An 18221-nucleotide genomic window follows, 5' to 3' on the forward strand; every position below is an offset into this window, starting at 1 on the left:
CTTCTTTGTTAACGTTATCTTGTATGGGCAGAAAGAATGGTAACCAATTCTGGAGATACTTCTCTTTGAACACTGTAATTTATTGTTATTACAAAGCCAACTTGACAATACAGTTTTGAAGCAGAGGCTGGGAGAACTTGTCACTTGAGCTCTATCATCTATGCCTAAAGCCTAAGCACCTAATGGGCGCTTGAAGCTATGTCTAACAAAGTGTTATAGTGTAACAGTGTTTCCTTTTGAGCTTCCATGTCTAAAGAAAACTGAGTGTATATTGTGCATACAGTAAATCCATGTCTCCTAGAGGAAGACAACTAACTCACTTAGGTTTGGTTTTAGTTGAGACCTAAAGGTTAAGTCCTTAATTAACCTAAAGGATAAACAACAGCTGAATTCACATGGCAAGCTTACCTAGGTCAAGCTCCTCTGAGGCTGATTGTAAAATGTGCCTGACAGAACTAAACTTTCCTTGCTGTATGAATAATGAACTCAGCAAATGAGCAGCACAGCTGTATTGGCTCAAGAAACTTGCATGCCTTGATCATTGATCTCTTTAGTCTTAAGGTACCTGACAGTATTTGAAAGGGCAGATTTAATTTCTACTCAGAGAATAGTCTCCTATTGGTCTCTTATAGTCCATGTGCTGTTCTCAGGTTATTTTTTTTTTTTCCAACTGATAAAACTCCACCACTGAGGTGGATTTACTTGGAAAAAGGTGCTTGCTGCTTTATGGATTGATATTGCATCTCTTCAGTGTTCTGTACTTGTGATCTATTTCAGTTTAACTTTCTATTTACAGCTGAAAACGTGATAAACAAGGCAGCTACCTTGGCCACTTCATAACAGTGGGCAACAAGCGTTCTGACTTGTACAAGGAAGACAATAAAACTGCTCCACTGGACTGGAACCTTGTTGCCTCCACCTCATATCATGGAAGTGCCTAAGTATAACCTTCTAAAGGGGGCAATATGATTGGAGGGCCCTTGAATGACTTCCAGGTCTGCTTCAGTGAACATCAGTGGACATCAATATCAGGTGGGTTGACTAGAGAGAGTAAAAGATGGCACAAAGAAATGCTTCCTTTGGACTTGAGGGCTTCCTGTGAGCAGAGTAAATAGAGCTTTGGCTTCTAATCTAAATGAGTACTTGCACATCAGGTACATCAAACACAGAGAACTTTGGTAAGGAGGGTATTTGTGGCTGCCTGCTAGCTGTGCAGTGTAGCTGAGATAACTGAAGGCTGTGTTGAAGTTGATATATTCCAAGCCTTTGCATATTAGGTAATTAAAGACCAAGACTTCTTTTATTCAGTATAATGTGCTTTTAAATCTTTCTGAAGCATGGCTGTAGGGAAGTAACTGGATATTTAAAGCTGGAGGTCATGTAAGACTTGACTATGCACTTGCACTTATGCATTTAAAAATTATTCTTGTGTAATGGTTTAACAATGGCAGGGAGCATGCAGTCTTCCATATGCAGCTTAGGTGTTAATGTTCAAGTGCCTCAGTATTCTGGTTTGAACAAACATCTGTGAGAAAAGCACCTATTATAATGGGGGGAAGCATATGAAAAAAAGCAGGTTAATGACTAGGAGTGCAGAGGCAGACTTGACTCCCTCCTCTTTTTTGGAGGAGCATCTCTGCAGATCTGAGTACAGATGCAAGATAAGCACATCTTCAGTGACTTGTGCCGTATGTGTTCTATACAGATAAATGTTTTTACTGCAATTACTAGGCAAACATTTGGCTTGATGAAGAGAGGAATGCATATGCTTGTGGGGCATTAAATTTCAATAAAATGTTAGTAGCCATGTGAAGTTCCAGTTGAACCCTATTTGGCTAATATAATGCTAAAGATTACTTTAGGTCTAAGGCACAAAACTGTAATCTGGAATGCAGGAAGAAGTGCATCTAACTAAATACTCGCCAAGATATTTTTTTCTTTTTTCTAAAGCTTTCCAAAGCATTAACTTAGAATTGATAAGCCTGTCAGCCCTAAGTACTTTCTCAAAAAAAGGATACTGTTTATCAATTCGACTCAGAGTTCATGTAGACAGAAGCTTTCTTTAATTGCTATAAGCATATGTTGCAATGCTCACCTCCTGTTGACTTTATAGTTGGAAGAAGGAGGGAAGAGGAACAAAAAAGCTCTGATTTTTTTCACTGTAGTTTCCACACTTCATGGGAATGGCAGGTGTTTCTCTTGGGAGGGGAGGGTGTTAAGAGATAACACCAAGAAAGAGGTTTAGTGTAAATGATTGTGATTGCAAGATTTAATAAAACTGCCTCTAAACTATGTATGCTATACTATGTAAATTTGTTTTTTTTCAGAGTTTTGTCTCTAACTTGCACAAGCATTTTTCATGTCTAAAACTTGTCACTTTTCATTATCATGCTAATACAACTGATTTGTATTACTATTGATAATAAAAGAAAAACAGACACAATATTTGTTTGTTACTGATTTTTACAGCATTCTAAAAGCGTATGTAGTCCCCAGATTCTTGAACCAGATGACTGCTGACTTTTTAAGCGTCTGGAAGTAACCTTTGTATCAAATCGGTAACATTTATATTGCAGACTGTGGAAAGGAGGGGAGGAGGAGGTGACTGAGGACCTCGTCATCAGTTTTCCGGAAATAGTCTGCGTATGTTTTGGGACCAAACTGGTACAGTAGTTTGATTCATTCCTAGCTCATTTTCCACAGCCTAGTTGGATCAGACAGCTTGTATCAACTGTATAAATGACAAAGTTGCTTTCCTCTTTAGTCTTATGGCTCAAATAACAGAATAAGCAACACTTTGTGGAGAAATTGATTCTTAATCTTCTGAGTGTGCCAGGTATTCTATTCTCTGTTGGTTTGTGATGACCAAACTGCAGTAAAGAAGCTGAGATGCCTCTGAGGCAGGATGGTTCAGAACAGATTTAATGCACTGTTATTCTGCTTAACTTGGATTTGCATAGCAATAGGACTCACAGTAAATTTCAGGTGTAGTATCTGCTGTTACTCATGTACAAGTTGGAAGCAGAACATGTCCTAGCTGATGACTTCTGGGCAAGGATTGCAGCAACTTACATAATCTTGTTTATGTAGTGTTTGCCCTGTGTTTCAGATAGGTATGTAAACCACTGTGGCACTCCTTTCCAGTAAAGTAATTTTTCTCAATATGCTGCATCAGAGGAAAAAGGTAGTGTGAAAAAGTGTTGTGTAGGAGGCAGGAGAGGGTTCTGAGGACAGCTGTGTTCCATAGCTGTACCCAAAGCCCAGAACGGCACATTTTTCTTCAGATGCTCTGCATTCTGGAGAGATACAGGCCTTCCTTAAGTTATAGCAGGATGGGACCGGAGAATGATTGCACACATACAGCTTGGCTTCTGCCTCTGTGCTTGCCTGTGTTCTGCCGCAGCCAGAACACTTAACTGGTGTGGTTCTGTGTGCTAAATGCTCCTAGGATTCCTGGGATAGCACGGGCACCTCTTCCTGAGAACTGTTGGCTCCATCTTGTGGCTTTAAGAGTTAGGAGCTCTGCCATGGAGAGGGGCTGTTCAGCGTGCTCAGCCGAGCATATGGGTCGCTGCTATTAATCTGCTACCTGAATTACACGTAAAAATCCACTCTAAGTAGGTTCTTATTTTCTTGTTACTCTGCCATATGATTCTCTCATGCAGCAGGAGACCTTGTTCTAAATGAGAAATTTCCTTCTTGCCCATGCTAATGTTAATTCTTGCCTTAGCATTCCAGTGTGCTGCAGAACACCCAATTCCTCATGAGGATGGTGGCTTTACAATTTCTATGGCATTAAACCACTTTGCATTGCAAGTTTAAGTTTGTTCTTCTCACTGAGCATGGATTTGAATGCCAGAAAGAATACTCATTGTTCCATGGGACTGTGCAGTACTTAACAAAACCTTTTGTTACTAAGGGTGACTAAAGATGCTGTGTTTTCTTTGAAATAGAAAGCCTTAAAGGAGAGGGATGTAGAATATCCTATTTAATTACACACACTCCCCTAACCCTGCCCCCTCAGTGTCTCTTTCCCTCAAACTACTTAGTGCCTGTTGTGGGAATAGGATCTACTAGGGAAGTATCAGCAAATAGCCCCTTAAGCCTTATAACCCCAAAGGGGGTTGGAGGTAAAATGCTGAGGTGAGACTGGGACCATATGCTCTACTTGTCTTCCTGATAAAGTTGATTAATCTCCAGAGTTTACTGTAAGTTCCCTTCAGTGAGCTTTGTCACTTGGCTTTACTTGAGGCAGAACCATGCTTTTGATATAATCAAAGGAATTTATAGAGTTTGTTTTTAAAGTCTAGAGTTCAGGGTATTGGAGGCTTTATGCATGTTGGTTTCATTCATAGGCCAAATACAAAAATTAAAGGACAAACTTGTATGTACATGTAGTATTGAGAGACAAGGAAAGTTACTCCCCACTCTTTAATAGTGCTCTGTTTTTATTTTAAAAGGAAAACATACAACAAACTGAACTTGCTGCTTGGTTGAGTGTTTCTCAACATGTGGTCTGTAAGAGTGCTCTGTAACATGATTACCCTCACCACAAAATGACGTTACAGTTTTGTATGTGTAAACAAGGAAAAAAACTGGACTGGGCAAGGGGGTAGTTAGCTAAAAAAAAAGTAGTCAAACTTTCTTGCTTCTAAATGAAATCCATCATGGCAATGTTGACTAAGATAAACTTTTAGGAGCAAATCTGCAGGCTGGCTGGCTCTTCAATTTTTATAAGGACTGATGAGAACTTGAGAAAGAGATAATCCTGGTCAGACTAGGACCTCCCTGACCAAAGTATCCCTGCCCAGAATGACAGGATTCAGAAATCAGAAGTTAAAAGTTTGTTTCCTGCTTGGAAGGCGGAGCTATGAAAACAAAAACCTACTAGGTTGCCTGCAGGGTGAATTAGGTGTTTAGTTTGAAATACAGCTACAATAGTTAGTGCCCTGGTCAGATGTAGAAGAATCTTTCTGTGGTCTCTGTTTTCATCATTTTATAGGCCTTCTTTCCTTTCAGTACTGGTGACTGTATTCCAACTAGGTACTGAGCAGTGCCACTGGATGACAGGCACTTGCATTCCCAGCTACAGTCAGCTGCTCCTGTTTCAGCTCTGGTGACTGCAGGACAGCAGAAAATGATTCAGGCTATGGAAAGAACAAGTTCCCACAGTAAGATTTATGAGCACTAGGAGATCTGGAACCTCCAGACTTTGCTAACAAAAGCTGTTTCCTACCTGAGGAACATAAAGTATGTGATTCAACCATTCCTGCAGCCAGATCAGAGCTTTTTTTCTTATGTGGTACCTTCAGTAAATCCATTTGAGGAATGACAGTAGTGCAGCAAACAGTTGTGGAGCAGAGGGATAACACTGTGCCTGTTTGAGTTAGTTTGATTTGCCTTTTTTCTTCCCCCCTTTCCCCTTCCCCCTTCCCCTCCCTGAACAGTATGGAGGGAGCAGGGCAAGCAGAGCTTCTCCTGTGTGGGAATAAAGGCCACATTTACAGCTTTGCCTCAGGAGCTTGAAAAGCATAAGTCAGGCCTCCAAAACTACATTTGGTTTAGAAATAATGAGATGTTTTAGAAAATGAAGTTGAGAGTTCTCTTTCACAGTCTTTTTGTTTCCAAGCCTTTTGAGTACACTTGCTTCATGTTTGGAAGCTTGCTTTCTTCAACAATGATGGTAGAAGTATTTTCTCAATGAAAACAAAGATGTTCTTGTGCTTGCTGATTCCAGCACCTGGGGCACAAATGTTTAAAATGTTGTGGCATTTGGAGAGGAGTGGAGACAGGACATGCAAAACACTCAACTTTGAGCCCCACTTCCACTGGGTCACCGTCTTCCGCTGTAGGAATCCAAAGGATTGCAAAAGCTGAAGCATAAAGACCCCCTGTTGGTGGTCCCAGTGTCTGTCTTGGCAGCTTGCCAGGAGCCCAAGGGATGCACTTAATTTTCTTTATTCATTAGCATATTTTTAATCAAATCCATCAAACCACAGTGTTTCCACATGTCTCTCCCATGGCAGATGAACAAAAATGGGTCAGTGCTCAAATGTACCTTTAACACACTGCAGTTCTGCAGTTTGTGCCTCTTCTAGCAGGACAACAAATGACCTGTCCTCTGTACCGGGTGAAAACTTCCGATGATATGGATCCTCTCCTGAAAGAGGAAAGCATGTGGAGTCTGTGCATGATACAGACTGCTTTCCACCCACTGCCGCATCTGAGGGCAGGAAGAGCTGCATCTGAATCCTCTCCAAATTGGTTTCAAGTTTACATTTATTTAATGTTACTTTCTAGTGAATAATCAAGCAGATGCAATGTCCAGGGCTGAATTCCCTGTCCCTAATGAAGTTTCAAGACTGCTTACACCTAGTTTAATAATAGGCTTTTTAGATTCTTGTCACCTGTAACCTACCTTCATATACCTCATGCTGCCAGACCATCTCTAGCCAGGCAAGGAAAATGTTGCAGTGTTGAGATCATGCTCACACTTGCAGCTGAGACATGTCTTGCCTTGTTTCTTATCTCTGAATTGTTCATAACAAGAGCTAAGTAAAAATTACTCTTCATGTTTTTTACATGAGCTTTCAAAGTTGGTTCTGGGTGGGGTAAATATTGCATCAACACCAAGTTAAAACTTATCTTTTGTTCTTCTTTTTTTGGAAAGGAATAGGGATGTAAGTTCCAGGGAAGCAGTCTTCCCCATGAAGCAAAAAATTGATAAAGTCCAAAGTACTAAATAGGTTTGGACTATTTGAAATGTGAATCTGTTATAAAGGGGTGCATTCTTTAATTTCTGTTCTTTTCCTTCCGTCCTCAAAAAAAAAAAAAACAAACCCAAAACAACACAACAACCCTAAAACGACAACAAAACACGACTTTGAGTTAAACAAGTTGATGAAGACCTATCCTAAGTGTAGAAATTGGAACGGGCTCATAGCTAGGGAAGCGAAAGGTGAAAAGCTCTGCAGCATGGAGGCCTGTTTCCAAGCAGCCCCACCTTTTCTGGTAACCCTTTCCTGGTGAAAGCACCATCACCCCAGACAGGCTGCAGCAAGTGATGCATGTATGGAACAGCCCCTGCTTCCCTCTGCTGCCGGCAGATTCCCCCTTTCAGTTGTCACAGGTTCCTTTGCAGCCCCTCTTTTTTTGGGGAGCTAACCCAAGGGGTGAGAGTAGGAAAGGTATTTTAGCAAGATTACTAATTTTGGCTTCCCAGTTAAAGGTGCTAAGCATTTCCTGCTGGGAAGGCCTTTTGCATGTATTTTTGTAGGGAGCTCAAAGCTAGAATATAACCTCTAAAGCCTAGAAGTCCATCCTGAGATGAAATTTTCTCTGCTGTGTACCAGGTGCTCTCTGCTAATAGCAAAACATCCCAGCCATGATGATGACAACCTATTTACTCCTTCCTTGTTGCATGCCTGTAATAGTTCACAGCAGCAGTCATGTTACAGGCAAGTACTCTGCTTCTATGCTTTTACTTTTCTATTCATTTAGCTCTACCACTTCTGCTGTAAGAACCATCTCCGTTGACTGCTACCAATCATTTGCTTACTTTCATGTCTTAATACATACAGAATCATGTGTTTGCCTTGCCTAAATCCACCTTTACTTCACCTGTATTCTTTTATTGTTAACAGCTACTGTTAAACAAATTCAGCCCTATTTCCTAGGTGGAAGATAAGTTACAGCAAGGCAAATCTTGCTACTGGCTCAATCCTGCAAGTTTGTGCTTTCTCATTTACAGAGGGGGAAGAGTCACTTGGCTAATCTAGATCATGATCTCTCTTCTTTTCTGTAATGCCTACTCTTTGGGCAGATCTGCATCTGTACAGCATTTATCACAATGGTTTGGACTCTTGAGGGAGCTCCATCTGCTATTGCTTTGTGGACTGCTAGCATGGCAACAGCAGCGGGGTTTCAGCTTGGGGAACGCAGACTTATAAAAAGTCTTGGACATCACTGTCAGTGTTGCAATGCCTCTTCTTGGCAGCCACTATGAATTCCAGATATTTGCCTTTCATGGTAAAACTTCCTGCACCCTGCATTACATCAAAATGGCAGACACCAAAAGTCAAGAGGCTGCTTCACTGCCTAAGCAACCAATGGGGAGCACAGCCTCTTAAATCTACCTTGCCTGGGGGGGCTGAGGATCCTTCAGGCTTCACAGTTCAGGCCCTCTCTCCGCTTTCTTCCAGGAACAGAGCATGGGTTCATTTCTGCAAGGGAAAGGCAGGGTGGTTGGCAGTGCGGCAGTGTTTTGTATACACTATGCTCACTGCTCAAAAGGCTAGAGCCAAGCATGGGGAATTTCACATGGCTCAATTCATTTCTGCCCCAGGGAATGCATGTATCTCCTCTCCCAACAAAGTGCATTTGCCAGGGTATGCTCTGTGCCACGGAGGGGACTGCCTCCTGTCTTCTTAAAGCTGGTACCACATGAATTGCATAGTTCCATGTATTTTGGCTAGCAAGGGGGGTAGCAGGGAGACCCAGCCTTGTGGCTTTCTGAGCTGTCTGCTTAGAAAGCTGTGGGATTGTGTTCAGTCATGCACTGACTTAACTGGAAGCTTAAAGACTGCTCCTGTCCACTCCATAGCCTGCTCCTCCTGGAAAGACCTGACCTGCCTTGCCCCTGATGCTCCTTGAACTCCTTTCAGGCCAGGAAGCAGATTGAGCCCAGCTCTTCTTTTCATGAACCATCGGACTACTGACTAAATTAAGGTATGAATAAAAATAGCCTACGCCCATCCTCTCCACCCACCTTGAGCTCTTTTTGAATAAGGGAAGAAAAAAAATCGTATTTATTGCTACATCTTTGGACACCTGATCTGGAAGGTGGGCAGACTGAAAACACCTGCTGCACTGAGTCCTCAGGGAAGAAAGTCAGAGATGTTCATCTCGTCATCGTAAGCAATTGAAGTCCAAGATAAATGCTGCAGGATTTACAAGGTTCAGAGGCTTTTGGCTTGCCACTGGAACTGGTGACAGGCACCTGAGCATCTTGAATGTATCATTGTGGAAGTCACCGCCACATCAGATGCCAAAGGTTTCTTTGCATTTTGCTGTGACATGAGTGATTTTAACATATAAAGTTACATGGGAGGAGGAATTTGCATCAGGAAACCACAGATCTTACAAATTTGAAGTTGAACTAGCAGAAATTGAATAAGGCAGAGCGGTGTCTTCTGTCTCCTTGAGCTTTTCCTGACTTGCATGCACAATATGGGTTGTACTGGGAGTGACAGGGAGTGGATATAAAACAAGCATTTCTCCAAACTGGAAACTGTGTGACAGCCTTGTTTCTCATGATACTTGTCCAAGTAGTTCACCATGCTGTGGTCAGTTTGCTTTGTTGCTATCCATGTAAATAGCATGCAAACAAACTGGTGATATTAAACAAAATATTCTTTCTATTGTGACTGCTCACCATAGGCATTTCTAGTCTCCATTTTGTGGTAGGGAACTTGTTCTGACACAAGGAACACCTAAGAAAATGAAACAATAGCCCTTAGCACTGCAGTATGAGCCATCATACCTAATGCTTGGGTTTTTTTATGTCATGAGTTGGAGACTATCTTTTCTCCTCCGCCCCCCCAGTGAGGGTACTGTGATACCTAAATAACTGATTATGTTAGATTTCCCCTAACCCTGACATCTGGAAGAGCTGTGGCTATACAAAGTACCGTATACTGCTGATTCTTTATACAGCCCTAGGACCTCTCACCCTGAAGGACCAGACCTCTTGAACTCTGGACCATGACTACCTTCCCATTCCCCCCAAAAGGCCACAGTAAATGAGGTCTTCTTGGAGAAGTCCAGCTGTGTGATAGCAGCTGCTGCCTTATGCTCCCCTAAAGGGAAAGTGGGGCCTGTTTTGGGGTATGATGGAACCAACTGGATGCAAGCCCAGCATTTTCTGTCTCTGTGCCCTTCACTGCTCTAGTAGAGGTGGCCCTGCAGATGAGGGTCCCAAAGGATGTGCAGCAGCCAAATACAGCCTCTGCTGAAGGGAAAACTTGTGCACGATTCAGAGCAAGTACCACCTTGCAATAACCTTTAGTAAAGAGGAGCTGAAGAGAATAAAACAACTAATTGGTTCTGCATTGGGATGCTTTAGTACCCACACTGAAATTTGGCCAAGGAAATGAAGCTCACACCTTTCACTGTTGCACACAAATAAACCAATATTTCCAAGGGATCTTTCATAATTAGCATTGGTGAGGATTTATTACGCATAATGTCCAAACCTGAATGCACCTGGCTCTGGTATGGGATCATTGGTGATTGTTTGTTGTCCTTTTTGTTGTTTTTTTTTTAATATTCCATTTTCAGCTGGAAATTACTGATGTGACCAAAGTCCGATTCCCTTCAGCAGTTTCTCCCTTCCTCCCCCCACCTTTTCGCACTCCCTGAGGTCTGACCATCTGGAAATCCTCCTCCACCTCTTCATCATGTGTGAATTTCCACCTAGGGCTGAAAGTGTCACTGTACTAAAGTGTGATGCATTAACACATTGAGGCAGAAAGCAGAGGGGAGTTGGGGATTATAACACTTCATGACCCACTCTGCAGTCGCTCTATGATTTAATCATCTTTATCGGCTTGTATCCTGTTCTTTGTATCCTTTCATTTTCCTGTATCTTTCATTAAAGCGTTCCCATAATTAAAAAACCAACTCTACACAAGTGAAGTGCAGTACCTCGTGTTGAGACTAGGATCAACTGAAAAAGGCAAATGTCTCAATGAGAATATGCCTCACTCAAGCAAGCTGAGAGACCTAGATTGCTCTTTCACAATAAAGATCACTAATTATCCATATCTCCTATTGCATATTGCAAACTTGGGGTTCTTTCCTACCAGCCATCATGCACATGATCTGAGCAATTATAATTTTTATGCATATATGTATATAGTTAAGCAGTAATAATGCTATCTTGTACAGAAATGAAACCCAGCCCTGCAAACTGCATGCTGTGTTTATCCTTTCAGCAGAGCGGAATGGCAAATTCAGTAGTTTGGAAGTCAGTTAGCTGCTTAGCCTCCTTCTGACTAAATAGTGAGGCTTATTATACTTCAAATAAATAAATATATATCTTTCTTTTGTGGCTTAGTTGCTGTAATCATCTTGGATGTAATAATGTTACTAGCCTCAGGGCTATATTTATTAAGATTTTAATTTAAAATCTTTCTGTCCTTCAGCATTTAAACAGAGGAAAACCCCATCTGGAGTAGCCAAAATGAAAAAAAAAGGGTTCATTCTTTTCTTTTTCATGCATTCGCCTCCCCTAGGCCCTCTCTCATCTTGCAAGCCTAGAACAATGCACTTTCCTGTTGTAGCTCGGCACCCTCCTGACACTTCAGTACCTGTGTAGGTTTGGTAGACCCAAAGTCTGCTTAATATGATCTGTGTGCTCTTGCTCTTGCTGTCTCCAGAGCAGTGGTTTGGTATTTTATCCTTGTATTATAATAATGGTGTATTTCACAGTAATATTTCCACATACTATAATTTATTCTTAATAATGCTTTTGGTAAGGATCTAAACCACAGCAATAAATGTCAGGGGCCAATGCTATTACTCAGAAATGGCAAAAGGCTGCGGAAAAGCTTTAGAGTTATTTTTTGTTAATAAGCTGCCCCACTTCTGTGGAGATCATGGCAGCAAAATAGCAGAACAAGAAGACCTGCTTGAACCTGTGGAGTGAAAAGCTCCCACGATATTAAAACCTCCTTGAGGGAACATCTCAGTCATGGGGACAGCCTGGGCTGTCACAGTATACATGTCTTTTCAGGTGTTTTAGAAGAAATGGCAGATGTTTGCACTCAAGTCTAACCAAGCACCAAGTATAGCATTTGCAATCTGTTGTGTTTTAATCCTACAGCACACTTAAGAAACTCCTTTGCAACGCAACAGGCAGTGCTGACTTACTGATGATAAATACTGAGCAGGGCAGAAGGTGATTTGGAAATTTTTGTTAACCTTCTCGTGTGATATAGGAGTGATGGAACATCACTGACAGGTGGTAGCAAAGGATCTTGCTTGCAGCTAATGGTGAATATAGCAAACGTGGAGGGTCAGACAGCCTGAATGTACTTGCTAGAGGCCTGGAATGGCTAAATAGCACTGAACAAATGACTGTAAGTCATGTGGGCCAGCTCTCAGCTGTGGTGAATTGGTAGAGCTCCACTAACTGTGACAATGCTACTGCTCTGCCACACTGGAAGATCCTCCTTGCTTAAACTGGGGGACTTTGGTGCTGTTACAGGAGTCGCTTCCACCTGGCCGTAGCAGTGAGTGCATCAGTCAACCACATCACAACCATCTCTAAAAGCCCGCACTGATGTTCTTGTGCAAACAGCACCACAGTTTTGGTTTGATGTAACAAAAGACTTTTGGAAAAAAAAACAAAAACCAGAACCCTGAAAAATTTAAGTATGAATAGATTGAAAATTACTTTTGTCATACAGCACCAAGACCATGCTGTTAGTGTCAAGCTCCGTGAAAAGGATGAATTCCTGTATGCTGCTTTTTTTCATTTCAAAGCAACTCACAGAGGGTTGAACAGTGTCATCCTCAACTTACAGCTAGTGAAAATAGGGTAAAGAAGGAGAAATTCAGGCCTAAGCACAGGTCTAACCACAGCCTGTCCTACAGGCAGTAGGTGTAGACACTTCCAAAAGAGAAGGTAGTTTATGTTCATGTAGCTGTCAAGTGCTACTGATTGTCCATCATGAGATGATTTGAACTCCATTTCTCCTGTGACACTGCAAAGATACCAGCCATTTTTTGCTTCTAAGCTCCATTTACAATTGAAGGGAAACCTCTTCATCTTGCCATCACTCCCCGATAATCATTGATTTTTCTCAGGACAGCTGGCTTTGATGTTGTGACATCCTGTTGTTCATTTTCCTGATCTATTAGATGTGTCAGTCACAGCTGGATGTGTAGAAGAAATGCATCAGCTGACTTCTAAACACATTGACTCAGTAAGCAGCATCCAAATTACAAGAAGTCAAGTTTTAACTATTTTGTTTACCACTTAAATGCAGATTTTATTTCTACTCACTTTGCTACTTTGCAAGACTTTTGGTGTGAACTTAAACAAACATGAAAATCATGTTCTTTAACAGTATGTTAAAAGTGCTTATATGTTAAAAGTGCTCACCACAAAGCAGACACTTCTTTGTTGGGCAACCAGCACACCTTTTTCATGTTGTCTGTGTGTCCTCACCCGCCCCAACCTATTTAGGTCAATACAAGCAACTTCAGAGGAAGTCACTGCCTGGTTATAAGGCTACAGCTTTGGAGTGCAGAGGACAGACTATACAAGGAAAACAAAAGCACTTCTGAGCCGTCAACAAGCAGCATATACCTTTTGACTATCACGCCAGGTATCTTCCAATATCAGTGGTGTTCAATCCCTCTACTTTGGAAACCAAAGCATATTACTGAACTCTGTCCCTTTGCCAAAGGATATACTGCTTTGTGTGGAGACCTGCCTGAGGCGAGGTACCTGACTGCATCCTTCACGGCACACAGATCCATCTGCACTTCATTTTCCACAGTGAACCTGGGAGCTTGGATGCAAACCTTTTTAGAGTGTGAAGGTGTCGTTGAAGAGGACTGATCCGCCAACATGGTGCCCATGAGGCACCACAAGGTAGCTGAGCTGATGGGAGCAGGACTACAGTCACATTAAAGCAGGTGCAGTGGGAGTGGGGGGCTGAGGCTCTGGGTACACCCTGTAACCTTCTACTGCTGCCTCCCCATGTTTCCATCCTGCCTGACACTTGTGCCAGGAGCTGGCATTCAGTAGGTATTCTCCAAAACCTGTTGAGGGCTCTGATTTATTTCTCTGTGACCCATCTTCCAGATTCTTCTTGTACCTGCTTTAGATGAGGAGTTCCCAGTTTGGTCAGGTCCTTTGTTTCTGCCTGCTATACCTCCTTCTTCCAAGTGGTCTTCAGTGTAGGACTCCTTTTCTTAGGGAGAATCAATCTTCATTAGGGGGTGGTTTTCAGTTAAAGAAGCACAGACAGGAGCAAAGAAGCAAGATTAAACTTTTAAGTGCTTTTTTGGTTTTTTGTTGTTTTTTTTTTTTTTTTCCATGAGTTAGGTCTACCTATGCCAGTTCAGAAAATGTCCAGGTCATTCAGAATGGCATTTACCTATGTGCTTTTCAACAGGACTTTGCTTTCTACAGAATTACAGTGCTTTTGAAATATTCACTGGTTTTGTTGCAGTTTAGAAAGTCATTGTGCTTAGTGAGGAATCAGCCTGATTATGGATACATAATTTCATCTGAAGCAAAAGAATGGCATGAATACAAATTCCAGATAGAGCACATTGCTCCCAGCCTGCCTCTGTAACCATGCGTCTCAGTTTCTCTATTTCCAGCAAGATGACAATGGCCACCTTGTAAAAGCTCTTTCAGACACAAGGCAGGAGTATATCCTTCAAGGTCTAGCCTTGAAACTTCTGTGGGATAGCAATGCTCTTCTGAAGTGCCATTTAAAACAGATTGCATTTCACTACGTGCAAAAATCCCCCTTGTATATGCAGTTCTATGAGCAAAAAAAAAAGTGCTTTTGCCAGTACAGCCTATTTTATTTGGAAATGCTTGCAGAAAAAAAGATGCTTGTGCTAGTGAAACTTGTATTTGCTGGTTATCAAAGGAGAAGCATTTCTAGTGCAAACCAGGCCTCTTATATATGAAGCTTTATTCAGTTCAGCCATCAGTACAGTAAAGAAAATCCTTCCTCAGAGGGATTAGTAAGATTACCTAATGGATATTATTAATGGTTTAAGAACATAAAAGGTGCTTTAGCAATACGTGAGGGGGCTAGATCCTTTGCTAGTGTAAATTGTTTATGTTCCTCTGGAAGGCATCATAGAAATACAGGGCAGTGAGGGAGCTGCCTTGTGCGGTGGCTGTGCTTGGTTTCTGGATCTTCCCACCAGCACAGGAAGGTGCAGAGCTGCACTGGCTGGCCTCTCCAAGCGTGTGACTTCTGCATCTGCCGCCCCCTGACAAAAACGTGCATAAGCAAATATCTGGGTTATAGAGGAAGAGTTGTAGCGGTGCGGTGCCTTGGAAACATGCTGATTTACATAGGCTAGGGGCATCAATTTATACTGATTTCATTATACTAGTAGCTTTAATAAGCATCAGATCCCAGTTATGAGACTTGGTATGTCTACTAAAAATACTCTCCTACATCTTACCTTCTCACAGCAGGGCTCCCTGGCTAACCCTGTGCTTGCCCATTAAGCACAAATCCCAGCCATTTCCTTTCCCCATTTCCCCCTGCATTTAATGTATCGAAAAGCATGACCCTGAATCAGATGAGTAGCAGCCGGTTTGAGAAGGTGTGTGTGAAAATGTATCCTCACACAGATGAGCTCAGAACAAATAGAATAGAGAGGAGGAGGGGAGGAGAGCGGCATGGGGGGAGCATGAAGCTACCCTTTCCCTTGGAGTTCAGCCACTATGTGTAAGCAACAAGTCTATGCCCAAGGGAAAGAACTGAGAGCTAAGGCAATCTTAAAATTAACAGAGCTTTATGGCTCAATCAATAGGCCGTGCTCCCTGAGCAAGATTAGAAATCAAATGGAACATTTCTTCCTGTTAACCCTCCTCGCTCTCCCTGTAGGCTCTTCTGCCTGAAAACGTGTAAGATTTGATAAAGTTCTTCTCTAGGAGGAAGCCAGAGAAAGTCCATTGTATGAGAGCTACCTCCAGAATGTTGTGTTGGACACACTTTAACTAACAATAGAGGTTATTAGTATATTAGTTTCTTAGTAATTGCTACAGAATATAAGTCTTCCCAATATTTGAATATGCAAAATGGCTTTGGCTAACCAAAAAAATAGGGGGGGGGGGGAATCCAAAACATGTCACTGCAGTGAGTAAGAGAGATTAGAAATCACTGTATGCAAGAAAGAGAACCTCCACCTTGTTTTATAGTACCTTCCCAGATTTGTTATCCCCACTGAAGCCGTGATATTTTCCCTCTTTGGCATTTTATTCTCACTGGGGCAGTGAAATAGTTGTTTTCAAAGGGAGAGGGACTGTTTGCACCTAGTTCTTGTTTGACAGTGACCTCTATGAACTAGTCATCACTGCTCTGCCTGTTGTTTTCTTATTAGCTCTTTGCTGTCAAATTAATTACTGTGAAGTACTAAGCTCGTTTCATTCACGTGCTCTTATTAGCTCACAGGATGTCAGAGTGATTGGATTTTTAGCATTATTTCTTTTTTTACATTCCAGGATTTCCATTCAAAACCTGTTACTGGCAGGGAGGAAATAATGTATCTAATTTGGATCTCCCATCAGGGTGGCTCCAGTGGTACTGCGGATTTGCTTTACAATGCCGTATATGCAATTAGACTGTTTATATTAAACCCCACGTGTACAGTCAGATTGGGATTGCAGTGCGATTTCGAAGCACAGTACTGTCTTTCCTTTTGCAGCACAGAACAGGAAAGGAAATATTTGAGAATAGCATTTGTCCCTTCCATTCTTAAACCACAGTAACAAGCTAATCCTCCAGCTGACGCTCTTAGGCTCCCTCATTGCTTGTATTAGTGACAACTAACAGAACTCATGTGTGAGCCGTCCAGGGATACAGGAGAAGTTTTATTCTAAAAACTGAAATGAGCAGAAGGGGCTTCTTTGCTGTTACGCTTGGAATTTGTGTGCCCTGCATCCGCCCCTGGAAAACCAGCGTTTAGCGCAATGAAAAAGGTGCAGGTCTGGAGGTTTGCTTTCATTATTTAAGTTATATTTTTGTTAAAAAAAAAAAAGAAAAAAAAGAAAGAAAGAAAAAAAAAACGAAAACAGAAGAGTCGGTCAGAGCAGCCGGCGGCCCCGTGGCCCGGGCCCGCTCCTGGCCGGAGGAAGCTCAGCGCAAGGTGCTCCTTTACCCAGGTCCGAGCTGCAGTGTGCAGACCAGACTCTCCGACCCTGCCGGCAGCAACCTCCGGCTTCTCCGTGAGCCCGAGCTCGGCCCCCTCCCGTTAATCAGCTCGGGGTTCCAGCACCTCCCGCCCTGCCCCGCTTCCCCGGTGACCCCGCCCGGCCCAGCCGCCGCTTCCCGGCGCGGCCCAGAGGGGGCGCCCTCTGCCCAGGCTTTCCCGCGGCGGCGGCGCTCAGGGTCGCGGGGCAGCGCGTAGCGGCCGCTGAGCACGGCGTGTGCTCGGGGCTGCCCTAGGGCTGGGGCAGCGCTCAGTGGAGGCGGGACGCTGCCGCTGCTCACAGAGGGTGCCTGGCCGGCGGGGTGGCTGCGCGGTGATGTGTGCCTGAGCGGCTTGCCGCGCAGCAGCGCGGAGCTGGGGACTCAGCTCCGGTGGCGGGTTTTAACGCCCCGGTGCCGCGGCCAAGGAGGCGCGGCGGGGACCCCCCAGCTCCATCCTCCCCCGGTAGCTCGCCCCAGGGCTTGCCTGGGGCAGGCAGGGCGGGAACTTCTGACCCCTGCGAGGGAATTGGGGGCGGAGGGAAATCGCCGTGTCCTGTGCCATCCTCTCACCTTGGTGACCCACGCAAACGCCGGGGCTGCACCGCGGAGAAGCGCAGTAAAAAAGAACGTTCCCAGGGCAAGGGCAGGGCCGGCACTCCCGCCGGCTCCCAGCCACGGCGGCGGGAGAGCGGCGTTCCCGTTATCTCCCCTCCCGGCCCCTCCGGCCGCCGCCCCGTGCCCCCCCTCCCTCACTGCCTCCGCGCCCGCGTCCCTCCTGCCTCGCGGAGAACACACACAATCCCCGGCACCCGCCCCGATTACCCGGCCCATTCAAACAAACAAACAAAACCCCTCCCCGTCGCAAAGCTAACCCGACGGTAAACTTTCTAATGACTTCTTCTTTCAAGTGTTTAAAAGGCTAGGAACCCCGGGGGGAGGGGGAATGGGGGGCATACATCCCCGGGCGGGGGCGGGGGTCCCGGGCTGCTGGCCCTCGGGGTCCGTCCGTCAGTCCGTCCGTCCCTCCTGCCGTGGGCCGGGACACGGACGCGGGTCGGTGTGCGGTGGGTGTGTTTGCAGGAACCGTGAGGGAGGGGAGGGGATGGGGGGAGTTAAAGAAACAGCATAGTTAATATTTCCACATCAGGAAGTTACTGTAATAGCCCAGGGGGCAAAAGACTTAACTTAATCTCCTAAATAGTGAGGAACCCATGGCGTCTCTGTTATAGGTTGGAGTTCCCACGTGGTTTTAACTCCTGT

General features: G+C 43.8%; 2 protein-coding genes across 2 annotated transcripts in view; both read left to right on the forward strand.

Annotated features, from left to right (window-relative positions):
- Nucleotides 1-18221, forward strand: part of EPB41L5 (erythrocyte membrane protein band 4.1 like 5) — a 465429-nt gene that overhangs the window by 147341 nt on the left and 299867 nt on the right. The gene's annotated exons all lie outside the window — the stretch shown is intronic.
- RALB (RAS like proto-oncogene B) overlaps nt 1-18221 on the forward strand; it is a 410529-nt gene that overhangs the window by 10078 nt on the left and 382230 nt on the right. The gene's annotated exons all lie outside the window — the stretch shown is intronic.

The sequence above is a fragment of the Pezoporus flaviventris genome, unplaced genomic scaffold, assembly GCF_033815535.1.
Source record: "Pezoporus flaviventris isolate CSIRO_AGI_PZ_B2104156 unplaced genomic scaffold, CSIRO_AGI_Pfla_v1 ptg000001l, whole genome shotgun sequence".
In the NCBI taxonomy this organism is placed as follows: Eukaryota; Metazoa; Chordata; class Aves; order Psittaciformes; family Psittacidae; genus Pezoporus; species Pezoporus flaviventris.